This window comes from Diorhabda sublineata, unplaced genomic scaffold (assembly GCF_026230105.1).
Source record: "Diorhabda sublineata isolate icDioSubl1.1 unplaced genomic scaffold, icDioSubl1.1 Dsub_32, whole genome shotgun sequence".
NCBI classification, from domain to species: Eukaryota; Metazoa; Arthropoda; class Insecta; order Coleoptera; family Chrysomelidae; genus Diorhabda; species Diorhabda sublineata.
Window position 1 is genome coordinate 145,001 of NW_026614255.1, and position 10,000 is coordinate 155,000.

A 10,000-nucleotide genomic window follows, 5' to 3' on the forward strand; every position below is an offset into this window, starting at 1 on the left:
AACGCGAATGAATTTCCTCTTTCGACCTTTCGGGTTTCTCAGGTTTACCCCTGAACGGTTTCACGTACTCTTGAACTCTCTCTTCAAAGTGCTTTTCAACTTTCCCTCACGGTACTTGTTCGCTATCGGTCTCGTGGTCATATTTAGCCTTAGATGGAGTTTACCACCCACTTAGGGCTGCACTCTCAAGCAACCCGACTCTCAGGAGAGATCCTCACGCAATCGGCAACGGTCGCTACGGGCCTGGCACCCTCTATGGGCTGTGGCCCCGTTCAAGAAGGACTTGGACGCGCCGCACGATCTCGTGATAAACGGATCCTCCCTAACACCACATTTCCCGGTGGCCGATATCGACCACGGGATTCGGTGCTGGGCTTTTCCCTGTTCGCTCGCAGCTACTAAGGGAATCCTAGTTAGTTTCTTTTCCTCCGCTTAGTAATATGCTTAAATTCAGCGGGTAATCTCACCTGCTCTGAGGTCGATATATTATAATATATCTATAATATTTAAATACAATTCGCTAAAATATCACAAAAAAAAAAACGTGTGTTTAATCACATTATACGAAATATAACATTATTTGTTTTTATTTATAGAGGCGGCAGAGCAAGTTATACATATATATATATATATATATATATATATATATATATATATAAATTCATATATTTTGTCGATACAGTATAAATGATATAAAAAAAAACACTGGTCAGACGTCCAGTCTTCGAAACTTTATTATTTCTCTCGGACACGACGACCGCGTTATCATTTTAAATATATATAATATATACACTTATTTATCGACTATATATACGTAAATATAACTCTACCAAACAAATTTTATGTATTTCATATAAAAATACACACGATCAATTTATGGTAGTAATAGCGTCGTTGTGTTCAAAAATTGCGCAAATTTTTTCTATAAAAAATTTACGCTGCTTTTCGCATTTTAGGATGCCGCACAAAAAAAAAATACGCACAAGTTTATAGTATGTGCGTGTGTTTTCTTTTAGTGTGCGTTATTGTGTCTCACACATCCAACACGCTTAGTCATTTATTTTTCTATAATAAATTGAAAAATTTTAAATTCTAAGCAGTCTTTTAAATTGATACGACCCTCAGTCAGGAGTGGTCCGGGAACGAGTATCCGAGGACCGCAATGTGCGTTCGAAATGTCGATGTTCATGTGTCCTGCAGTTCACAAGTTGACGCGCAATTAGCTGCGTTCTTCATCGACCCACGAGCCAAGTGATTCACCGTTCAGGGTAATCATTTTATTATGTCGTTTTCTCATATTCTATTCGTCGTATTTTTAATATTTGATTATTAAATTAATAATAATATTATAATATTTTATACGCGTATAGAATTATCTAACGACATTTATATAATATATATATATATATATATATATATATATTATTTATTAAATGGTAATTATATATAAATTTTAGAGAAATTATAATATCGTACTTAAAAATATCCGATAAATTTTAACCGCTGCACATGTTTTATTACAAACGAGGCGCGCATAGACAGATATCTCGCACGATATATTCCTCTTAATTATTACAAGTTTTTTAATCTTGAAAGTTTTATACAAATTTCGACACGGTCGGGCGTAAATCTTCGAACACCTTCGAAATAATACGTGAAATATTATTTCTAAAACGAATTTTTATACATATCGAAAGAATCGACACGTGCTTAAAAGTTTCGTTTAGGTACCCGGATGAAGAAAATGTCTTATCATCTCACATAATCATCATCACATATAATATTGTCGAAATTTTTTTGTATTACCTTCGATCGATAAAAAACTTATGTAATAATAAAAAAACGAAATAAAATTTCTCCATAAAAATACAGAAGACAGACACACACGACGACAACAACAACAACAACAACAACAACAGACGACGTTTCAATAATCTATATATTTTTCGTTTATTATAATAACGATTCTTTATATTAGAACGTTTTTAGTTAACAAGAAATTTTGTTAATGATCGTTCTGTCAATCGTTAATATATATATATATATAATAATAAAAATATATTGTTACTACTATTGTGTCGTCATCGTCGTTCGTCGTCGTCGTCGTCGTCGACTCCTTCTACTAATCTATGATAAAAATTTTTCGTTATTTTTACTGTAAATTTATATATGTAGATATATATTTTATAGACGTATGAAATATATTTATCTTTTTTTTTTTTAAATATTATTCGAAACTTGTTCGAATTTTATAAAAAAAAAAAAAAAAAATTTCAATATATATACATCATATATTTATATCATATATAAATTTTCTTTTGAAGAGTTCGATTATTTTGTAGAAAAGAAAAATTTCTTTCACAATTATATATAATATAATAATACAGACTTGATTTCGTTTTTTTATTTTTTGTTTAAAAACGAACAAATACTCTGTAATGATCCTTCCGCAGGTTCACCTACGGAAACCTTGTTACGACTTTTACTTCCTCTAAATGATCAAGTTTGGTCATCTTTCCGAAGCATCGGCGACGCCGAAACGCCACCGCGCTCAGTCCGAAGACCTCACTAAATCATTCAATCGGTAGTAGCGACGGGCGGTGTGTACAAAGGGCAGGGACGTAATCAACGCGAGCTTATGACTCGCGCTTACTGGGAATTCCTCGTTCATGGGGAACAATTGCAAGCCCCAATCCCTAGCACGAAGGAGGTTCAGCGGGTTACCCGGGCCGCTCGGCCAGGGAGGACACGCTGATTCCTTCAGTGTAGCGCGCGTGCGGCCCAGAACATCTAAGGGCATCACAGACCTGTTATTGCTCAATCTCGTGCGGCTAGAAGCCGCCTGTCCCTCTAAGAAGAATTATTTGTACGCCGACAGTAAAAACCGCGAACGGCAAGAGCCGAAACTCAATACCGACGGGCCTTTGGGATGTCGAAATACGCCTAGTTAGCAGGCTAGAGTCTCGTTCGTTATCGGAATTAACCAGACAAATCGCTCCACCAACTAAGAACGGCCATGCACCACCACCCACCGAATCAAGAAAGAGCTCTCAATCTGTCAATCCTTCCGGTGTCCGGGCCTGGTGAGGTTTCCCGTGTTGAGTCAAATTAAGCCGCAGGCTCCACTCCTGGTGGTGCCCTTCCGTCAATTCCTTTAAGTTTCAGCTTTGCAACCATACTTCCCCCGGAACCCAAAAGCTTTGGTTTCCCGGAAGCTGCCCGCCGAGTCATCGGAGGAACGTCGGCGGATCGCTAGCTGGCATCGTTTATGGTTAGAACTAGGGCGGTATCTGATCGCCTTCGAACCTCTAACTTTCGTTCTTGATCAATGAAAGCGTTTTTGGCAAATGCTTTCGCTTCTGTCCGTCTTGCGACGATCCAAGAATTTCACCTCTAACGTCGCAATACGAATGCCCCCATCCGTTCCTATTAATCATTACCTCGGGGTTCCGAAAACCAACAAAATAGAACCGAGGTCCTATTCCATTATTCCATGCACACAGTATTCAGGCAAAATTTTGGCCTGCTTTAAGCACTCTAATTTGTTCAAAGTAAACGTGCCGGCCCACCTCGACACTCAGTCAAGAGCACCGCGGCGGGATTGAGTTGGGCCGCCCTTGCGAGCTAAGCCCACCGGCAGGACGTCCCACGACACGCCAGTTGACACCGCGTACGATGAACCAGCGGCGTGGGACACAGATTCGACTACGAGCTTTTTAACCGCAACAACTTTAATATACGCTATTGGAGCTGGAATTACCGCGGCTGCTGGCACCAGACTTGCCCTCCAATTGATCCTCGTTAAAGGGTTTAGAGTGTACTCATTCCGATTACGGGGCCTCGGATGAGTCCCGTATCGTTATTTTTCGTCACTACCTCCCCGTGCCGGGAGTGGGTAATTTGCGCGCCTGCTGCCTTCCTTGGATGTGGTAGCCGTTTCTCAGGCTCCCTCTCCGGAATCGAACCCTGATTCCCCGTTACCCGTTACAACCATGGTAGGCGCAGAACCTACCATCGACAGTTGATAAGGCAGACATTTGAAAGATGCGTCGCCGGTGCGAGACCGTGCGATCAGCGAAAAGTTATTCAGAGTCACCAAATTGTACGATGACGAGCAAGCCCGCCACCGATTGGTTTTGATCTAATAAAAGCGCTCCTTCCGTCTCCGGTCGGAACTCTGTTTGCATGTATTAGCTCTAGAATTACCACAGTTATCCAAGTAAATGTGGGTACGATCTAAGGAACCATAACTGATTTAATGAGCCTTTCGCGGTTTCACCTTAATTTGGCTTGTACTGAGACATGCATGGCTTAATCTTTGAGACAAGCATATGACTACTGGCAGGATCAACCAGGGAACTACTATTTGTGTATTTTATATATAATAAAACTATTATCGAAAAAGTTTTAATAACAATATCCACCACATAATGTGAGGATGAGAATTATGATGACGTTTTTTCATATTACATATATTTTATATTTATACACATAATATTTTATATTCATCTATATTCTCGTATATAATAAACACATTGTTATTTACTTTTTCGTTTGCGTGGTGTTTGCTGCGCTTATTATTGAAAATATATAATTTTCGGCGCCACGCTTTATATATTATAATATATTTTTCTTATATTTCATAAAATTTTCACCGAATCGACTATAAATTTATCTAAAATTTAATCGAAATGATATTTTAAATAAGATATAATTACGTCGACCGGAATAGAATTTCGACATTATCTCTACCCTTCGCTAGATTGTAAGCGACATGGTTTACAATTAGATAATAATGAACGAAATTTTTATTCTCGCTCGGAATAATGAGAGTTATCGCAATGTTGTGTAATAATATAAATGTTATATTATTATATATATTTTTATAGACGATCGCATATGAATCGCTCGCGGTAAAACGCTAGCTAAATTCGCGATCTCGCAATATATATTTAATTTGTGGATAAATTGATATAATATCTAAAAAGGGAACCGCTAGCAATATACGATAATATATTGGAGGAGAACGGGGACCCTTTCAGAAAACTATATAATCCACTATAATGTGGAATGACCGATACAACGTCTTTACGTAAATTATAACGAGTTCATTAAAATTTAACGAGACGTCAACTTCGATACACCACACATATATGTGCGCTGTACAACGGTACGCTTTCTACATTAACATTAATAAAGATGTATAGTGAAAATATATAAAAGATGTATTATGAATATTAAAAAGAAGTATTATGAAACTTCATACCGTCCGAGACGTAAAAGTGTTATGGAAAATATTAACAATAACGGAAAAAAAGTATTATGAAATTAGATTGCCGCTCGATGTACGAACGTACGAGATGTATTATATAAAAGTTGTATGAAAATAGTGATAATAATGAAAAACAAGTATTATGAAATGAGATTTTCCCTAAATATATGAACTTGTCGAAAAAGATGAATTGTGAAAGTTGAATGGAGACGTTTTGTGTGTAGGAGCCGTTCGAGGTATATTATATAAAAGTGTTATTGAAAATATTGACAATAACGGAAAAAATGTATTATGAAATTAGATCGCCGCTCGATGAACGAACGTACGAGATGTATTATATAAAAGTTGTATGAAAAAAGTAATAATTATGAAAAACAAGTATTATGAAATGAGATTTTCCCTAAATATATGAACTTGTCGAAAAAGATGAATTGTGAAAGTTGAATGGAGATGTTTTGTATGTAGGAACCGTTCGAGGTATATTATATAAAAGTGTTATGGAAAATATTAACAATAACGGAAAAAATGTATTATGAAATTAGATCGCCGCTCGATGAACGAACGTACGAGATGTATTATATAAAAGTTGTATGAAAATAGTAATAATTATGAAAAACAAGTATTATGAAATGAGATTTTCCCTAAATATATGAACTTGTCGAAAAAGATGAATTGTGAAAGTTGAATGGAGATGTTTTGTATGTAGGAACCGTTCGAGGTATATTATATAAAAGTGTTATGGAAAATATTGACAATAACGGAAAAAATGTATTATGAAATTAGATCGCCGCTCGATGAACGAACGTACGAGATGTATTATATAAAAGTTGTATGAAAATAGTAATAATTATGAAAAACAAGTATTATGAAATGAGATTTTCCCTAAATATATGAACTTGTCGAAAAAGATGAATTGTGAAAGTTGAATGGAGATGTTTTGTATGTAGGAACCGTTCGAGGTATATTATATAAAAGTGTTATGGAAAATATTAACAATAACGGAAAAAATGTATTATGAAATTAGATCGCCGCTCGATGAACGAACGTACGAGATGTATTATATAAAAGTTGTATGAAAATAGTAATAATTATGAAAAACAAGTATTATGAAATGAGATTTTCCCTAAATATATGAACTTGTCGAAAAAGATGAATTGTAAAAGTTGAATGGAGATGTTTTGTATGTAGGAACCGTTCGAGGTATATTATATAAAAGTGTTATGGAAAATATTGACAATAACGGAAAAAATGTATTATGAAATTAGATCGCCGCTCGATGAACGAACGTACGAGATATATTATATAAAAGTTGTATGAAAATAGTAATAATTATGAAAAACAAGTATTATGAAATGAGATTTTCCCTAAATATATGAACTTGTCGAAAAAGATGAATTGTGAAAGTTGAATGGAGATGTTTTGTATGTAGGAGCCGTTCGAGGTATATTATATAAAAGTGCTATGAAAATATTAACAATAACGGAAAAAAGTATTATGAAATTAGATCGCCGCTCGATGTATGAACGTCCGAGATGTATTATATAAAAGTTGTATTAAATTAGTGATAATAATGAAAAACAAGTAGTATGAAATTATATTCCGCTCGATATAAGAACTTGTCGAAAAAGATGAATTGCGAAAATTGAATGGAGATGTTTTGTATGTAGGAGCCGTTCGAGGTATATTATATAAAAGTGTTAAGCGTGGCTTCAGGCCGGCAGAGGGCGCTAGTGTCTGTAAATTCGTGTCAAGTTTGGCGTCTGGCCGGCAGAGGGCGCTAGTGTCTATAAAACCGTGTTAAGTGTGGCTTCTGGCCGGCAGGTGGCGCTAGTGTCTGTAAATTCGTGTCAAGTTTGGCGTCTGGCCGGCAGAGGGCGCTAGTGTCTATAAAACCGTGTTTAGTTTGTCTTCTGGCCGGCAGAGGGCGCTAGTGTCTGTAAATTCGTGTCAAGTTTGGCGTCTGGCTGGCAGAGGGCGCTAGTGTCTATAAAACCGTGTTTAGTTTGTCTTCTGGCCGGCAGAGGGCGCTAGTGTCTATAAAACCGTGTTAAGTGTGGCTTCTGGCCGGCAGGTGGCGCTAGTGTCTGTGAATTCGTGCAAGTTTGGCGCCTGGCCGGCAGAGGGCGCTAGTGTCTATAAAACCGTGTTAAGTGTGGCTTCTGGCCGGCAGGTGGCGCTAGTGTCTGTAAATTCGTGTCAAGTTTGGCGCCTGGCCGGCAGAGGGCGCTAGTGTCTATAAAACCGTGTTAAGTGTGGCTTCTGGCCGGCAGGTGGCGCTAGTGTCTGTAAATTCGTGTCAAGTTTGGCGCCTGGCCGGCAGAGGGCGCTAGTGTCTATAAAACCGTGTTTAGTTTTTCTTCTGGCCGGTAGGATATAAGAACTTGTCGAGGTGTAACATATAAAAGTTGTATGAAATAGTAATAACATCGAAAAAAAAAACCGTGTCAAGTTTGGCGCCTGGCCGGCAGAGGGCGCTAGTGTCTATAAAACCGTGTTTAGTTTGTCTTCTGGCCGGCAGAGGGCGCTAGTGTCTGTAAATTCGTGTCAAGTTTGGCGTCTGGCTGGCAGAGGGCGCTAGTGTCTATAAAACCGTGTTTAGTTTGTCTTCTGGCCGGCAGAGGGCGCTAGTGTCTGTAAATTCGTGTCAAGTTTGGCGTCTGGCTGGCAGAGGGCGCTAGTGTCTATAAAACCGTGTTTAGTTTGTCTTCTGGCCGGCAGAGGGCGCTAGTGTCTATAAAACCGTGTTAAGTGTGGCTTCTGGCCGGCAGGTGGCGCTAGTGTCTGTGAATTCGTGCAAGTTTGGCGCCTGGCCGGCAGAGGGCGCTAGTGTCTATAAAACCGTGTTAAGTGTGGCTTCTGGCCGGCAGGTGGCGCTAGTGTCTGTAAATTCGTGTCAAGTTTGGCGTCTGGCCGGCAGAGGGCGCTAGTGTCTATAAAACCGTGTTTAGTTTGTCTTCTGGCCGGCAGAGGGCGCAAGTGTCTGTAAATTCGTGTCAAGTTTGGCGTCTGGCTGGCAGAGGGCGCTAGTGTCTGTAAATTCGTGTCAAGTTTGGCGTCTGGCCGGTAGAGGGCACTAGTGTCTATAAAACCGTGTTAAGTGTGGCTTCTGGCCGGTAGAGGGCGCTAGTGTCTGTAAATTCGTGTCAAGTTTGGCGCCTGGCCGGCAGAGGGCGCTAGTGTCTATAAAACCGTGTTTAGTTTGTCTTCTGGCCGGCAGAGGGCGCTAGTGTCTGTAAATTCGTGTCAAGTTTGGCGTCTGGCTGGCAGAGGGCGCTAGTGTCTATAAAACCGTGTTTAGTTTGTCTTCTGGCCGGCAGAGGGCGCTAGTGTCTGTAAATTCGTGTCAAGTTTGGCGTCTGGCTGGCAGAGGGCGCTAGTGTCTATAAAACCGTGTTTAGTTTGTCTTCTGGCCGGCAGAGGGCGCTAGTGTCTATAAAACCGTGTTAAGTGTGGCTTCTGGCCGGCAGGTGGCGCTAGTGTCTGTGAATTCGTGCAAGTTTGGCGCCTGGCCGGCAGAGGGCGCTAGTGTCTATAAAACCGTGTTAAGTGTGGCTTCTGGCCGGCAGGTGGCGCTAGTGTCTATAAAACCGTGTTTAGTTTGTCTTCTTGCCGGCAGGTGGCGCTAGTGTCTATAAAACCGTGTTTAGTTTTTCTTCTGGCCGGTAGGATATAAGAACTTGTCGAGGTGTAACATATAAAAGTTGTATGAAATAGTAATAACATCGAAAAAAAAAAACCGTGTCAAGTTTGGCGTCTGGCCGGCAGAGGGCGCTAGTGTCTATAAAACCGTGTTAAGTGTGGCTTCTGGCCGGCAGGTGGCGCTAGTGTCTGTAAATTCGTGTCAAGTTTGGCGTCTGGCCGGTAGAGGGCACTAGTGTCTATAAAACCGTGTTAAGTGTGGCTTCTGGCCGGCAGAGGGCGCTAGTGTCTGTAAATTCGTGTCAAGTTTGGCGTCTGGCCGGCAGAGGGCGCTAGTGTCTATAAAACCGTGTTAAGTGTGGCTTCTGGCCGGCAGGTGGCGCTAGTGTCTGTAAATTCGTGTCAAGTTTGGCGCCTGGCCGGCAGAGGGCGCTAGTGTCTATAAAACCGTGTTTAGTTTGTCTTCTGGCCGGCAGAGGGCGCTAGTGTCTATAAAACCGTGTTAAGTGTGGCTTCTGGCCGGCAGGTGGCGCTAGTGTCTGTGAATTCGTGCAAGTTTGGCGCCTGGCCGGCAGAGGGCGCTAGTGTCTATAAAACCGTGTTAAGTGTGGCTTCTGGCCGGCAGGTGGCGCTAGTGTCTGTGAATTCGTGCAAGTTTGGCGCCTGGCCGGCAGGTGGCGCTAGTGTCTGTGAATTCGTGCAAGTTTGGCGCCTGGCCGGCAGGTGGCGCTAGTGTCTGTGAATTCGTGCAAGTTTGGCGCCTGGCCGGCAGAGGGCGCTAGTGTCTATAAAACCGTGTTTAGTTTGTCTTCTGGCCGGCAGAGGGCGCTAGTGTCTGTAAATTCGTGTCAAGTTTGGCGTCTGGCTGGCAGAGGGCGCTAGTGTCTATAAAACCGTGTTTAGTTTGTCTTCTGGCCGGCAGGTGGCGCTAGTGTGTATAAAACCGTGTTAAGCGTGGCTTCAGGCCGGCAGAGGGCGCTAGTGTCTATAAAACCGTGTTTAGTTTGTCTTCTTGCCGGCAGGTGGCGCTAGTGTCTATAAAACCGTGTTTAGTTTTTCTTCTGGCCGGTAGGATATAAGAACTTGTCG

The 10,000-nt window shown here is 40.8% G+C and overlaps 3 non-coding genes across 3 annotated transcripts in view; all 3 read right to left on the bottom strand.

Moving 5' to 3' along the window:
• Window positions 1-481, bottom strand: part of LOC130452261 (large subunit ribosomal RNA) — a 4,097-nt gene extending 3,616 nt beyond the window's left edge. Inside the window, exon 1 of the ribosomal RNA XR_008910903.1 lies at window positions 1-481. This exon is cut by the window's left edge and continues 3,616 nt beyond it. This is a non-coding gene — a ribosomal RNA (large subunit ribosomal RNA).
• A 634-nt stretch (window positions 482-1,115) lies between these two features.
• LOC130452239 (5.8S ribosomal RNA) lies at window positions 1,116-1,271 on the bottom strand. Its single transcript, XR_008910881.1, has one exon. It is a non-coding gene; the product is annotated as a 5.8S ribosomal RNA (ribosomal RNA).
• Window positions 1,272-2,436: 1,165 nt separating this feature from the next.
• On the bottom strand, window positions 2,437-4,358 carry LOC130452250 (small subunit ribosomal RNA). Its single transcript, XR_008910892.1, has one exon. It is a non-coding gene; the product is annotated as a small subunit ribosomal RNA (ribosomal RNA).
• Between the last annotated feature and the right edge of the window lie 5,642 nt (window positions 4,359-10,000).